The following is a 14,599-nucleotide window of genomic DNA, read 5'->3' on the forward strand; positions in this document are numbered from 1 at the left end:
GGCTGCCGACAGTCTTAGCTCGCGTTTGCAACGAAACTGACACGTCTGCGGAGAAAATTCAAATAAGCGAAACTGCACATTAATTGGGGGAAAATAAGAAATAAAGTAAAAAAGAAACTATTGTACATAAATTACACAAACAAAATGCAAAGCCAATAGAGTCATTGAAAAGTGAACTATGCCTGTGTTAAAGTCATTGAAAGAGCATTGATATTCAATTCAATGAAATCAAATTGAAAGGAAATTCGCATTGTGAATCATTTCGAGCAGAAATCTCAAAGAATTGCAGCGCTTGCAAAGAATGAAAAGTGAAATGTGTTTTTGAAAAAGTGTGAAAATATCATAAGTTAATTGAAAAAGCATAAGCAATTCTGGCAAAATATCACTTCTTAAGCGATTCTGCCAAACGGAAAGTGCTAAAACAACGGAATTTCCAAGCGCTGTGTGAGTGTGTGCGTGCATTCCACAGCCATGAGCCAATAGCCGAAATACCACTAAGGCGCAGTGAAATTAGAAAAAAGTTAAAATAGCTAAATATTCAAAATCGAATTGAAAATGATAAACCAACGCGACACCAGAAGACAACTCGCCCATTTTCAATGGCCAAATATGCAAATGTTGCTGCTGTTGTTGCTGTCATTTGCTAGCGCTATTTGCGTCGTCTAGCTGGCGGTCTGGCTTGCGCTGCCTGCCTGGCTGGCTGGTTGCTTGGCCGACTCTTTGCCACTGCCAACGCTGCGCCTTGCTTTGCCGCTGCTGGAAAACCAGTTTAATGAACTTTTTCGTTTCGCGTCTTGTAGCGCCAATACGTTAATTTGTTGTTATGCTTTTTGTGTTTTTGTTTTTAGCTCTATCATTCTTGTGTTGTTGTCGCTCAGTTGATCTCTGCTGCCGCGGCAAGCGTCTAACTTTTTTATTGGATTCTTCGTTGTTCTAATTTATTCATTCTCAAATTTAAATGATTTTTTTTTTTGGACTTCGGTGATCCAGTGTAAGCCTTAAGCAGCTTTGGATTCATAATTTTATTTTGGGAGAAGTTGGTTTAGGGTTAGTGGTTTGACTTCGTTGAATAGAAATATTAAACGCAAGCAATAAAATTTGTCTACTAAAGTTAATGCTTTTTGTTATTTATATTCCAAAGTCTTATGGAAAGGTAACCTGAAAGGGCATATTAGAGACCTAGCTCTGAAATCAAAACTTTGTTGTAATGTAGCTTCATATAGACATTTATTTTTCGAGAATAATGTGAAGAAGTTATAATCAACAATAAAATTGCGAAACCGTTCTTTTCATATGGCTCAGACTCACTTAAGATCTTAATCCGTGAGCTAGCTGAAGTACATTTTCAATTACACAAAATGAGTTTGGTTCGCAAAGCAGGATAGATAGTCTAAAACGTTCAAAAACCTTATATGATGGTATGAGATCCCTCTAATAACATTCAATCCATGTAAATGATTGGTTGGAAAACAAAGACATCAAAAGCCACGATATGAGGTCCACTGCTATTGTTAGTTGGTTCATGAGGTTTCTCACTTAGAGTGACTTAAATGTTGATATTTTGAAGAAAAAGAATTAAAGAAGATTTCGACAACTTTTTTGGGAGAGAATCCAAACTCTTGGACGGTAAGCATCAAAGATGATAAACGTCCTAAATTAGTCCATTATAGACGAAAGCATCAAAGGATACAGCTTTTCTGCTTTGATATCTGAAATAAGTTATATCCGACGTTATCGGAACACTATAGCATATAGCTGCCATACAAACTGAACGATTGAAGTCTAGTGCTTGTATGGATAATTTTTCCATTTGACGACATATCTTCCAGAAATTTGACATAGAGTTTTATCCAAGATAACGGCATAATCTCCGAACAAATTGTCCAGATCGGAACACTATAGCATATAGCTGCCATATAAACCCAACAATTAAAATCAAGTTGTGAAAAATGTTTTGTATTTGTGAAAGGTATTGTAGCTCCGGTGCAACGGATTTTAAATTTTTATTTTTTTTTTAATAATTTCACTATTTTTTTTTCGAAAATTAAAAATCATTAAACACAATATTAGCACAGCCTCTCTGCAGACAAAATATTAGGTGCTCATATTTACCAATCAAACGCGGCACTTTGACTGTGAAACTCAAAGTTACTATTTCTCATTTAAAAAATGACTGCAACTTAGACTTTAAACCCCCTAAAACCCCCCTTCTGCACACACGCACCACTTCCAAGCATTTATCTACAACTCTTCCCAAGTGTATCGCTACGCTAGACTAATTTTCTCATCCGCTGCTTCTTTGTGTTGCAATACAGCAGACACTTGCTTACTGTGTACATAAAAGCTGTCAAGTGCGCTGTTGTTGTTTTTGTGTGCTGTGAACCGCACTCATTGATTATCATGTCACCTTTATCTTGTACAAAAACAAACAAACAAACGCACTTTGCAACAGACAAGTTCGAAACTTTTCCCCTCACAGACTCTTACTTACATTTCTCACAAGCGTCAGGGCGAGCGCTTTCCGTGCAATGCGCAGCGTTAACTTCACACTCACTCACACGAACGCGCGCTTGCACTTCGGTTACCAAAGCTTTTATCACGTTCGAATCGTATCTGTCTCGAGATAGAAAACTATGGAAACTTCTGCCACATATTTCAACGGGAATAACAGATCTTCTCAGCGCTTTTTAGGTAGCGCGCCAACATTCACACACACACACACACACGCGCGCACGCCGAGCTATTTGTTCTCGATGCGCGCGGCAATTTGTTCCGACCAAAAAGTTCGACGCGTAGCTCTGCAGCGGAAGCATCTAAATGTTGGCAATAAATCTGTGAAAACGACTAATTGTTGTTGCAACTGCATTTGTTTGTTTGCTTACTTAAGCATACATACATTTGTTGTTGTTGTTTTTCTACCTGTTGCATGCGCAGCATAACAGCCAGCGGTGTCAGAGACGCTGTGTTCTCTTGTAAATTGCATTGAATTCGCTTTACCTTTCGCGCCACTTCCTTCGCTTCCTCGGCGTTTCCTTTCTTCGCTGGGTTTTTGTTTTTGTTCGCACAGAAAATTGCTAGTTGTTTTCCCAGCGCATTCGTGCTGTCATGGCTGTCATGGCAATGCACCATAAACACATCAACAAATGTTGCTATTTCCATGTGTGTGTGTGTGCGTGTGAATAAGCCACTGCAACTGTGGTCTCAGGAAGTGGGAATTGCCCATATTTAACATGCCTTTCTGGTGAATATTTCCATCAAGGCGTGTGTATGTAGTAGTGTATGTGAGTATGTATTGCATGCGTTGTGTTGTTGTATAATTTTTTTTTTTTTTTTGTAATGCGGCATTCTTCGGAATTTCAATGCCCCCTTCCTGGATTTCTTACATTTTTCCTGCTGCATTTCTTCCCATTCCAAACATTTTACATTGTTGTATTTATTCAGCTTGCGCCCTTCTCTTGGCTCTGTGCATTGATTGGGAGAAATTTTCATAGCAATGGGTTTCGCTTGAATTCCTTACGACGTAATAACCGTATAGTTTTTTAAACGTCACTATTTTTCCCGGTTCATTGGCAATTTAATAATACGCTGGTGGGCTCTTCAGCGAAGAAAAATGTTAGTTAGCTCCCTTCTCGAGTTGAGTGGTAACAAAAAACCATGTATTCTAATTATGCCTCAGCAGCAAACTATAATTCTCATGTTAGGAACGGAGCGCTTATAAACTTTGTAGCTACTTATTTTTGAAGCTAAAGGTTCAGAATTTACAACTTGGCTATAATATTGAGACAACTTTTGATAACTTTTCATATTCCTCAGATTCACTTAAGATCTTACTCCATATATTTTTACTTACTTAAAGTTAGTTTCGTTCTCAAAGCAACATTGGCTTACAGGCTGCCTTCTAATCCTTTACATGGGATGCCAATAATAACATTGAATCTATGAGGTTTTGTAGTTAGACCTAGCCATCAATATGCAGATATATAAATTCCATAGCTATCGATAATTAATTTGTGAAATATGTACATCATTTTTTGACGAACAGTCCGCTTCTGATACCACACTTTACGACAGTTATTCTGCGGACTAATAACCATGAGCTATAGATTTTAGATTATTTTGACCATTGTACATAAATGGGCTTCAGACCTACTTATGACTTATATCAGATCGTTTCTAAGCCTACCTCTTGTTTCAGGAGGATAAACAATTTTCTTTCTATCTTTATTTCTTTACACCTTTAACGTAAACCCATAAATGATTTTTTTTTTTAGTTTTGAGCTTCCAGCAAATGGATGATGTAAGGCTTTGTCGCATATAACTCACTTGCATCATTCTTTAGATATTTGAGATTGAATACATATGGTACAAGGACGGTAAAAAGTCTTTTCGTATTTCTATTCAAACTTCAACTTATTTCTTTTTATATTTATAATGAACTTTAAAGAACCAAACATTTGTACCATTTTGCCATTTTTCCGCTAGAGACTGTATTGAATCAGGGTAAAACTTTTCTGGTGCAAGGTCAGGGCTTTGTGGTGGATGTATCAAAACTTCCCAGCCAAGCTCTCCCAGTTTTTGTCGTGTCATCAAAGATGTGTGTGGCCTAACGTTGTCCTGATGGAAGACGATCAGTTCTTGCTTGCTTGCTTCAATCTCATCAGTTGTTGACAGTAAAATGTAGAATCAATCGTTCGACCAGGCTGGAGCAGCTCATAATGGATGATTCCTTTCCCTTTCTGGATCTCTGCATTACATTAATTTAATAAAGTATTACATTTATTTGTTTTGCTTTTCAATATTTAGATTTTCATTAAATTAGGAAAACCTTCCGGTACAAGTATCAAAACAACATCTTATAGTGTGGACGCAGTAAACTTATATTCATTACAAATTTAAATTTCACTCCCCATATTGTGATAACTTCTTTCTGTATTGCATTAGTTTGAAAATATAGTGCGCTCCATTATTGTGTGTTTCTCCTATTGCTTTAAGCATTTAGTGTACATTTTCGGCTCGCTTCATTAAAAGAGTGCCAATGGCACTAATTACTTACAAATGTACAAGCGAATACACATTAATACGAAATGTCGAAGTCGGAGCGTTAAGTAGCAGCCACTGTTTAGCAAATATTGTGTTGGCGAGCCAAGTCAAGTTCAAAGTCATTAGGGAAAATGCTTAATGAGCGAACATTTTAAGAGGTTTGAGAAAAGTATTTATACATATATAGTATGCAGAGGAGGTAATTAAGGAAGTAAAGAGTGAGAGAGATTATTAAAAAGGAAATATAATCGGAAGAAAAGAGGAGAATGCGTTGACTATGATCTTGTGGTTTGAATATTTATGGTGAAGCCTGCAGATTTTTCAATGCAGAATTTTATTTCTATATTTATATTCATTAGTAAAAAAGTTAAAGTGTTAGAAAACCAGAAAAAACTTTAACTTCTGCTACACCGAAGCCATAGAGCACTTCTCAGACCCATTTCTAATCGCATGAAAGCGTGTAAATATATCATTATCTGGATTTTGAGCGGTCGGTTCGGATGGCAGCTCTATACTTTATATGCTATAGTCGGCTGATCTGTAGAAATGATATGGAGATTGTAGTACAAGAGATGCCCCAATGTTTCCCTGGTGCTTTGCTCTGGACATTTCTTGCTGTCTTCTCGATCTGTCAGCTCTATTCTCTAGGCGTGTGTCGCTACCAGACTGTGACCAGTTACTTGTAGTATTCCGCTTCAACTAAATAATTTAGTAACCACAACTAAACACTCGCAATCAATAATCTGCATACATATTTGCATAAAAATTTGTCTACAAATCCCCCAGTCACAAGTGCCACTCCACTTTTCAATGCATCCATATCACTTTTGCATTTTGCATGCGACTTAAAGCTCAAGTCATCTTTGTACTATTCTCCTCACACGCTGTTGTGCGCGCCCGACATTCCAGCGCCCAGCGAATAGGCGCCTAAGAGAGCTGTATCTCGCTGAGCTTGCTTGACACATATCTCGGCATATTTTGTGTGCGAGTTTCACTGCGGCGACACAACAGCGACGCGACAACAATAAAAGCAAACAAATGACTTGTAAATATTGGCACACATTTTCACATTCCAGCCAAGTTCGGCGCCCCCTTACCCACGTAACTTTGGCATTCTCTACGCAGCAGCTTGATTGGCAAAACACGTCGGCAAACTTTGACTGAATGCAAAATACACACACATGACTGTAAAAATAAAAAGAGTAGACAAAAAGCAGTGAAACTGTATTTTGATGACTGCTTTATTTTATAGAAATTGCTGGCGTACATTAAAGTGCGTCGCTTAGGTCTTTTATGCAGCATAAATACAAAAGTGCTTGTGTCTTTACCTGTTGTACCTGTTGTTGAATAGCTGTTAGGTATTTTTATAGCCCGCCAGCTAGCCGGTTTTCAATAGTGTGCGCCACGCACTAAGCGAAAAGTGAAAAAACCGAAAAAATGCGCAGCGAAACAACGGCAAACGTGCGCGCATGCGCAAAGGTCCATTGAGCGGGTAAGGCAGGCTGGCACAGCCAGATGGAAGACAAAAACGACAAAAAGCGGCAACTTTGCAAAATGCGCGTGTAAAAAAACGAAAATGTTCGATAAGAAATAAAATGAAAAAGTGAAAAGGCGCAGCTGCAACAAATGGGCGATGCGAAGTAATGAAGTGAAGTGAACTTTTGACCCAAAAAGCAGAGTTTAAAGCTATAATGAGTTAAAAAAAATATTAAATATAAAAATACATATAAGAATCGTATAAGTGCAATAAAAAGAAATAATTACATATATAAATACACAAAAGATTCGAAAAGCTAAAAAATTAAAAAAAATATTGAATTAAAAAATAATAATTTCCAAACAAAACACATAATAGCAAATAATAATTAATAAAATAAATTTCAATGATTTCAAGACAACTAAAAATTTACAAATTTGTGCAAAATACAAAAAATATTCAAGCAAAAATGTATTTTTTGTAAAAAAATCGTGTTTCATAAAAATCGCAAAAAAAATTTGTAATAATACTGATAAAAGTTAAAACGACGAAAATGTGTAAAAAAAATATTTTTTTATTAAAATAATTCTTTTGCATTCAAAAATTTTTTTATTAAGTTAAAACGATTAATTTTTTTCCAGTAAAATTTTTGTTCATTAAATTAAATTTTTTTCAATCCAGTATTTTTTTTTATCAAATAAAATTTCTTTTGAAATAGTTTTTTTTTCATAAGAATTAATTTTTTTTTTATATTTTTAGTGTACGATTCCTGATATAAAAAATAAAATAATAAGAAATAATCATATATTGTTTTTTGTAAAATCATTTATTTAAATAAAAGTTTGCTTTTTGTTAAAGTTATCAGTCTAATTATTCGTGAAACCAAAAAAAAAAAAAATTAAGGAGAAAAAATAAAAACGCAAACAAAATGATATTTTAAGAAGTTTTTTTCCGTTAAATGTTAAATAATTAAAATTATTTAATTAAATATTTATTTTTTTTGGAATATTTTTTTTAAATTTATTTTTGGTGAAGTTGCAAGCCTACGATTCGTGATATTAAAAAATTAAAAAAAAAAACAAAAAATATTATAATAAAATATTTTTGTTTTTAGAAAAAATTTTTCCCAACTTAGATGCTAAAATATTTTTTTCATATAAAAATTTGATTTTTGTTGAAGTTGCAAGCCTACGATTCGTGATATTAAAATAATTCAAGAAATAAAAAAGAAATAAAAGAAAATGAAATGATTTATTAAGAAAATATTTTTTATATAAATTTATTTACAAAATATATATTTTTTTTATAAAAATGTGGTTTTTGTTGAAGTTTACAACCTATGATTCATGATAATAAAATAATGCAAGAAATAAAAAGTGTGAAATAAAAAGATGAAAATAAAATAACTTAAAAAAAAAAAATTTTAGAAAAATATTTTTTTTATTCAAAAAAACTGAAATATTTTTTATTAATATAAATTTTTTTATAAAATATTTAAAAAAAAAAAAAGTGGTTTTGTTGAAGTTTTCAGCCTACGATTTAATCACAAAGTATTTGTTCTCAATATATAATGGTTAAATATATTATTGTATATAAATTTAATAATAATATAAAAGTTTTGTACACAAAGCAATAAAAGCAAATCAAACAAAAATTCGCGCCGAGCAACGCCAACATCGTGATTTGATACAAAAGTAAATTCCACAACAGCACACTGAGTCAGACGCGCAGGTGCACAAGCACTCAGTACACGGCACAAACGAAAAAAACACAACAAAAAAAAGTTGCGAAATCAGTGGAGCGGAGAACATACGCAACATTACGCCCAGCCGCGTTCTTGCACTGTCACTGCCAACAGACAACGCCACAACCACCGCACACCACCCACCAACGACGCTATCACGCCAGCAGCCAGCACCAACAGTCGCCGACAACACCAGCCGACCAGCGCACGTCTTCGATTGCCGCTTCATCTGCTGGCAACCGCATTTTCCTTATCGACGCCAATAAATTCCAACACCGTTGTTATTGCCGCAAGTGGCACACGTAACCGCTGTCGCCGGCGCACGAAAACCAGCAATCACAACAAAAGCATAAGCGTTTATACAACAAAAAAGATAACAACAAACGCTGCAACGACAGTGGAAAATATTGATTAAAGAAAGAATTCGCGCCAACACAAACACTGTATACTGTTATTGCTGTTGTTGTTGTTTGGGCATAAAATCCGGAAATTCTGGTCGCCGAAACATCAATACAATTCAAAACTAGCCGCTAGAGCTGCGCTGTCGCACATTCAATTCGCTCGCTACAATTTTCAGCTACGCCAGTGGAGAGAGGTGAGATTTGCGGCATGACTACAGCGTACTTGCCACACACATTATTTATGTTGAATGCTTATTTTATAAATATTTTCCGGTTTCGCGAAGATTTTGATCGCCTTGCGGCACCTCCAATTAAATAAGTTGTTATGTGGCAGCAATTTATTTTGACATACATACTCGTACATACTAACGCAACATGTTGCATAAACTGTGTGCTAGCTCCCGTGCAGTGTCTAAGCTGTCTGTTGTGGCATGCCACATGCGTGATTTGGTGCTTTTCCACATGCATTTTACGATTTCTTTGCGCGCTTAACAATAGAATTTATGTGTGCGCTGTGGACGCTTGAAACGTTCTTTGTTGCTGTAACGGTAATTGCTTTCATCGGTGAAGCTAGATATTGCTACAGTGTTCCCATAGATATTGCTTGTGAGCGGCATTCGCTTATCAATTCCAATTATATGTAGCTCCAATGGTTAACCATCACACTCCTCTACATATGTATGTATATAAGTAGATACATATTAGTGCGGGTCGATTTACAGGGTGCAAAAAAAAAATTAAAAACTGGAGCATACGAAGAAGGCTTAGCGAATCCTTCAGAAGTACTTTGTTTAAGAAACTTTCTGAACCACTTTACTTAAGCGAATATGGGTCTGAAACCGGTTTCGAGCCAGCGATTTTCAAAGCGATTTTTATTTAGGAATTATAAGAATTTCTTACGCAGTTTTTGAGCTATCCCAATGAAATTTATTACGTTTTGTTCGTATTTGCATACACCGGACAACTATTGCACATATCTCCTATACTGCCGATTATTCAGATTTTTAAAATTTTGCCTTAAAAATTGCTGACTCGAAACTGGTTTCAGAACCATAGTCTCTTGGACGAAATGGTTCAGAGTGATCCTCAGAACTTTTCCCGCATACGCGATTTTATAAAAAAAAAACGACCCGCTCTAATGTAACTATATATGGTACTATCTATACATTATTATCTATATACAACTGTATATTTTTCATACCCTGAACCAGAAGAAAACGGCTGACACTCTATACAATGTATCTATATAAATGATAAGCGGTGTCGAGCTGAGTCGATTTAGATATGTCCGTCTGTGTCATCATTCTCAAACTAGTGCCTCAGTTTTTGTGATAACGCTCTAAAAGTTTCTACAGTCCTTTTTTCCCCAAGAGGCTGCTGATTTGCCGAAACCACCGATATCGGACCACTATAGCATATAGCTGTCATAAAAACTGAACGTTCAAAATCAAGTGATTGTGTAGAAAACTTTTTTATTTGACGAGATATCTCTAAGAAATTTCGCAATGAGTATTTTCCTGGACAGCGTTGAAATCCAGGATGAAAACCAAACACATTTTTCAGATCGGACCACTGTGGCATTCAGCTGGCACACAAACTAACCAATCAGATACCAATATGATAGCTTCAGTGCAACCGAGGTTAACGTTTTTTCTTGTTTTTCCTCTTTTTTTGCCGCTAACAAAGCGCTGCTGTTGCCAGTTAGTTAGTAAGTCAATCAGTAAGTCAGTTGGTGTTGCATGCAACAACGCCACAACAGCAACATTATAGACGACTTTTGTTTGTTTCAGTTCCATTGTATCGCTATTTGCTTTTGTTTTTATTGTTTTTCGCTTTAAGCTAACTGTATTTGCATTTTATTCATGGCAAAACTACCGTTTGGTATATAGCCCACTTTTTGTGCGCGTGTGTATGTGTGTTTAAATAGTTCATAACACGGCCCATATTTGCTACTCTGCCATTTTAACACATTTTATCTGCCGTTAGGCACACTTCGGCTCAGCCGCCATATTTGGCAATGCAAACATACAAGTTGAATGAATAATCCAGCGGCGCTATACATATTGATATAAGTACATACATACATACATACATACATATATAAATTGTATTATCTATAAACGGAATACTACCGATTTTTTGTTAAAGACTTTTTGGGCCTCAACCACATACACACACATACATACATACAATAACATTCATGCACACACACATTCAAATTAAATGCGTTCGTGCGCCAAACTCACGCCAACAACGTGCTCTACAAATATTTATATACAACAAAGTGTGGCGGCGGCTTGGTTAACCCAAATACGTGGCTCACATTTTAGTTAGATAATTATAATAACAATTAGTGAATTATGCAAAAAATGGCAGATAAATGACATAAGTGCGCCGGAATTGCCATTAAGCAACGAAATTTTTTAAATAAAATATTTTACTCCAAGCAGTTAGTCGTTAATTTGCCGAGTTGTACTTTGAGGTTAAGCCCGAAACATTGAGGTTAGCACTGGGACTTCAAGGAAGGATTATAAAATTAATCAAGCCTGATATCGAGCATTATTTCAAATAAAAAAATCATATATTCTGCTTAAAATTGAACAAATGTACTAAATACATATAAAAGTACATATGATCAAAATTGACCCGGACTGCAAAAAAAAACTAATTTTCACGTATTTTAATATAGTTTTATTATTGTTTTGAGCCAATACAAACATCCAATTTTCATTTATATGTTATAAGCCGCGGTTGGGTTGACCCCAATGCCTTCAGGTGTTACATTGGTTTCCTCGGGTAAAAAACAGCCTTTTTCAACAATTTCTTTCTCATATAAAAAATTAAATGTTTTATAAGAATTTTTTATTGTTTTCAAACATACATTAAAAAAGAAATTCGGAAATTTTTGGGAAATTTTTTTTTGTTACAAACATACACTATTAAAAAAGAAATTCGGAAATTTTTGGGAAAAAATATTTTAATCTCGGCCATTGCGAAGCCATTTGCGGTGACCACTGGGAAAAAAGATGCGCCCGCGTTGGCAGGAAAACTCCTTACAGGCTCATCTAAAGTGAAAAAACACGTGTTTCAGTTAAAACTTTGAACTTGGACGAAGGAAAAAACTGAAAATTGGATTTTTGGCAGATATTTTTACAAAAAATTAAAATTTCAGTGAAAATTTCGCGACTTTTTTTTTCAAATAGTTGAAATCGAAAAAAATCCTTCGTTCAAGTCTTTAAGAGTTGTATCTCAAAGACCTGTGTAAAATTTCATGAAGATCGGTTGAGTAGTTCTCGAGAAATCTTGCCAACTGACTTCAAAAACGCAGTTTCAAGAAAAACGCGTTTAAAGACGGCGCCCTTAGCCCAGCTTGCAATTTTGTATCTCCGAAATTTTTACTCGGATCAACTTGAAAATTTAGGACAATATTCTAGAGATGTTGTAGAATTTAATGAACCATAAAAAAACCCGGGTACCCGTAAACCCATGTAACCCCTTCCGTGAATTTTGCTTTTTCGGCTTCGACTATTTTTGGAGCGCCATTCATTACATTGTTGGACAGTTTCGACGTCATATTCTTAAACCCATTTCTAGTCAAGAGTAGTGATGCATTTGACGTATGTAGCGTCCTCAGCTATGATGGCAAGCATATCTTGCTTGCAAAAAATTCTGATATTTTTTTAAGAGTCTAACAATGATACGCTCCATACCCAAAACATTAACCAAAATATACAAAGTCGATCCATAAGAGAAATTCCAGCAAACTTTGGGATATCGCTCTGAAATTTTGCAAACGTCCTTCACAATCCATGAATCTGATCATTTGTCTGCACCGCCGATATCGAGCCACTATAGCATGTAGCTGTCATATAAAATGTTCAATCCAGATCAAGTTCTTATATCGTAAACTTATTTATTTGACATGATATCTTCACGAAATTCGGCAAGGATTATTTTGAAAAGGAACGCTACAATCTTCGAACATTTTAAACAGATCGAACCACTATATCATATAGCTGCCATATAAACTAAACGATCAAACTCCAGTGCTTATATCGAAAACTTTTTTATTTGAAAATTTAAATTTACAAAACTTGGCTTATAGTATTTCCTAAGACTAGGCTATAATATGTGAAAATATTGTGCAGATCGGATGACTATATCAAATAGCTGCCATATAAACTGATTGATAAAAATCAAGTTGAAGTTCTTTTTATACCATTTATGCTATGATAATGTACCCTTGAAGGGTATTATAGCTTCGGTGCATAACGAAGTATACTGACCAAAAACATTTACAGAAATAAGTGCATCCCTAATGCGATTTTTTTGATTTTTTGCGCCACCTTCATTACAGAGCCATCAACTTCGCAGTACATTAACTCGCTTAAATTGCCGCTACCGGTATTAGATTTGACCATTTTTTCGCTCTTTTATAAGCCACTATCAAGTACGATCATTTAAGCCAATATCACTTAGTTGCATATAAGTAAGTATATCTAACTACATACATACATAAGTACGCATGTGCTTATTTATGTATATTTTCACAATCCACAAACGAAACTGCTTGTGCATGCCTGAGACGATCACTGCAAGTTGGCTTTAACCTTTAAATGCTTGTCGAAATACTCGTCCATCTAGCAAAGCAATAACAACAATAACAAAGCAATGCCCGCAGCCGCACACACGCGCTCCAATAAATGGCGCATGGCAAAGTAGTTTGCGATTTATGAGCCAAATACTTGTTGGTGCCGCGCAAAAATGCAAAATCGAGCAAAAGAAGAAACAGCAAAGTGGAAAAAGGCAGCAAAGAAAACAGCTGCAATAAATATATAAATAACAATAAACAAGTCAATATATGTGTACATACATACGCACAAAATACAACTTTATGCTGATATGAAGTGAAGTTGTGGTTGGCTCCAACAGCGCACCAGCGCACCATTGCACCAGCGCATTGTTGTTGCCAACTTTTGTGGCCTGCAAACGGTAAAACATGCAATGCCACAGTCAACAGCAGCAGCGGCTGAAGCATAAACACAAACAAACAGCGACAAGCTGAAACACTCCCCGAAACCGAGTCGCAGTTGAGGTTATGTTTGCGCTGACTCGCCCGTCAAGTTTTGCATTTTCAGCTGTTTTGTGCTGGCAACCACAATGCGGTTGGGCCGTTGACTGACGGACAGACCAACGGACGGACGGAGATAATGTTAGCGTGGTGGAAATGCAAGTGTGGGGAAGGGTAGTGCAAGTCTCTCTCGTACGCATTTTAGCCCATCGCAAGTTGAGTTTGGTGTAAGGTTTCCGCTGTCACCGCAAAAGACACACCAATGCATGTTGTAGTTGGTGCAGGCAGGTGGGCGCGCAAGTGTGCAAACAGGTGGACACAACGCACCGATGCACAATTGTTTAATATTTATTTAAATGCATAAAAATTAAAAATAAATTCGAAAATGCGCTTCGACAACAACACCTGCATATACAAAACTGTTGCGTAATCAGTTTCGGCTTTACGGCGGGGAATTCCTTGCGGCAGCACATTTCTACAATATTGCTCACTGCCACCGTGCTCAGAGTATATACTTATGTATTTATGTATATAAATGTATAGATATGTATGTATGTATATACATGTATATATATATACAATATTATACATGAAATAATATGCGATTTAAGCTCTGCTAATTGTTCTTTCCGCTTAATAGTCTCAACTCGTTGCGCAAGTGAACGCGCTAATTGTCTGAGAGCAGAGAGAGAAAATACAAAAATGCAAAGAATATGGAAAATATATTAAAGGTTATTTGTATTCATATAAAAAGTGAGCTCATTTGCATGTATCACACATCGGATGCCATTTAATTAGCGTCGAAAATACTTTTTGCTCGCTAGTTTTCCTATTATTGTCTGAAAATGACCCTGACTCAGCGCCCT

The 14,599-nt window shown here is 35.8% G+C and overlaps 1 protein-coding gene across 9 annotated transcripts in view; it reads left to right on the top strand.

Moving 5' to 3' along the window:
* Positions 1-14,599, top strand: part of LOC126756871 (filamin-C) — a 99,930-nt gene that overhangs the window by 54,900 nt on the left and 30,431 nt on the right. Inside the window, exons 1-2 of one of the 9 annotated variants that reach the window (XM_050470344.1) lie at positions 27-105; positions 8,042-8,856. The exons of the other annotated variants lie outside the window; for them this stretch is intronic. The gene's annotated coding sequence lies outside the window, so the exon portion shown is untranslated. Of the gene's footprint in view, positions 1-26; positions 106-8,041; positions 8,857-14,599 lie in introns of those variants that run through there. 9 annotated transcript variants of the gene reach the window in all.

This window comes from Bactrocera neohumeralis, chromosome 4 (genome assembly GCF_024586455.1).
Source record: "Bactrocera neohumeralis isolate Rockhampton chromosome 4, APGP_CSIRO_Bneo_wtdbg2-racon-allhic-juicebox.fasta_v2, whole genome shotgun sequence".
Taxonomy (NCBI): domain Eukaryota; kingdom Metazoa; phylum Arthropoda; class Insecta; order Diptera; family Tephritidae; genus Bactrocera; species Bactrocera neohumeralis.